Here is a 2,244-nt window from a genome sequence, read left to right on the forward strand (position 1 = left end):
TTTCAACTTTCAGAAATGCCCAGCCAGCATCCAAAGGAATGAATTTAGGGCAGACTTTGGCACCTGGTCCTTCAAGGAATGTAAGACTGTATTTCACCAATTATTCACTTCTTATTTAGTTCTCCTTGCAAGAAATTCTAAATATTTCAATCGAAGAGTAATTCTATGCTACAGATTAGAGCAGATTAGACTACTGATATACTCTAAAATATCTGGGCAACCACAGGCACACAATATTTAGCATAACAGAAATAAATAATAAATACATGGAATACATTAATCTATCTTTTATTAATCCATTTGTTTTTAATTGCACTTCAACCTCTTTTTTGTAGCTCTCATCAGGCTATTTTTGAAAAAGCAAAGCATAGGTTTTTTTCTTTTTAAAAGCAAGACAAATATAACTATTGGCTATAAGAAACATTATTACTGCCTTGTCGGGGCAAAGAGGCTTGTGTAGCTCAATGAGCTATGCCATGCAGGGCCACCCAAGAAGGACAGGTCATAGCAGAGAGCTCTGACAAATTGTGATCCATTGGAGAAGGAAATTACAACCCATTCCAGTATCTTTGCTATGAAAACCCCATGGACAGTATCAAAAGGCAAAAAGATATGATGCTGGAAGATGAGCCTCTCAGGTCAGAAGGTGTCCAATATGCTACTGGGGAAGAGCAGAGAGCTAGTACTAATGAAAGAAAGAGTGAAGCGACTGGGCTAAAGTCAAAAGGATGCTCAGCTGTGGATATATCTGAAAGGAAAGTCCGATGCTGTAAAGATCTGTATTCCATAGGAAGCTAGAATGTAAGATCCATGAATCAAGACAAGCTGGATGTGGTCACACAAGAGATAACAAGACTGAACATTGACATCTTAGGAATCAGCGAACTAAAATGGACAGGAATGGGTGAATTTAATTCAGATGACCCTGACCATCAGGTATCCTACTGTGGGCAAGAATCCCTCAGAAGTAATGGATTAGCCATCATAGTCAATAAAAGAGTAGGAAAAGCAATACTGGGATACAATCTCCAAAATGACAAAATGATCTCAGTTCAAATACAAGGCAAACCATTCAATATCACAGTAGTACAAGTCTATGATCCAACCACTGGTGCTGAAGAGGCTAAGTTGATCAATTCTAGGAAGACCTACAATACATTCTCGAATTAACACCCAAAAATAATGTCCTTATCATCATGGGGGATTGGAATGCTAAGGTAGGAAGCCAAATGATAACCAGAATAACAGACAAGTTTGGCCTTGGACTACAAAATAAAGCAGGGCACAAGTTGATAGAATTTTGTCAAGAGAATACATTGGTCATAGCAAAAAGTCTTTTCCAACAACCCAAAAGATGACTCTACACATCACCAGACAGTCAACACAGAAATCAGACTGACTATGTGCTCCGCAGCCAAAGATGGAGAAGCTCTATGCAGTCAGTAAAAACAAGACCAGAAGCTGACGGTGACTCTGATCATGAGCTTCTTGTTGCAAAATTTAGGCTTAAATTGAAGAAAGAAGGAGAAAACAGTAGATCACTCAGGTACGAACTAAATCATAGATTTAAGGAATTAGATCTGATAGGTAGAGTGCATGAAGAACTATGGAGGTTCACAACATTGTACAAAAGATAGCAACCAAAACCATCCCAAAGGAAAAAAAATGCAAGAAAGCAAAATGGCTTTCTGAGGAAGCTTTGAAAATAGCTGAGGAAAGAAGGGAAGCAAAAGGCAAGGGAGAAAGAGAATGATACATTCAATTGAATGCATAATTATAGAGAAAACTAGAAGAGATAAGAATACTGTTGGCTTGTCTCGGTTAGGCTATGAAACCTTCGACAACACCGAGCAGAGAATTTTAACAGAGCGTGGATGTGTGATAAAGCCAAGACACAGACTTAGTTAAATAAGTATTATTTACATATAAACAAAATATAAACAATCCAAAATAAGCACGAAGCAAATACAGAATAATATGCACTGAGCAATTACAAGATAAAAGCACAAAGCAAAATACAATATAGATAATAATCATGAAGCTAAAATACAATATAGATAATAAGCACGAAGCTTATACAAGCACGGAGCTTAAACACAACTCCCCTTCTCGGGCAAAAGTAAAGGAAGTAACTGAGCAAAATAATGAGCTTTTATAGCTTCAATGAGGAAGTGATGAAACAGCCTTGAATATTAACTCTTTAAGTGCACATTAACTCTTTAAGTACAAGTTTGGTACAAGTGT

The 2,244-nt window shown here is 37.2% G+C and overlaps 1 pseudogene; it reads left to right on the forward strand.

Annotated features, from left to right (window-relative positions):
- Positions 1 to 585: 585 nt before the first annotated feature.
- On the forward strand, positions 586 to 1,637 carry LOC139165344 (craniofacial development protein 2 pseudogene; annotated as a pseudogene).
- Positions 1,638 to 2,244: the final 607 nt, after the last annotated feature.

Source organism: Erythrolamprus reginae, chromosome 3 (assembly GCF_031021105.1).
Source record: "Erythrolamprus reginae isolate rEryReg1 chromosome 3, rEryReg1.hap1, whole genome shotgun sequence".
In the NCBI taxonomy this organism is placed as follows: domain Eukaryota; kingdom Metazoa; phylum Chordata; class Lepidosauria; order Squamata; family Dipsadidae; genus Erythrolamprus; species Erythrolamprus reginae.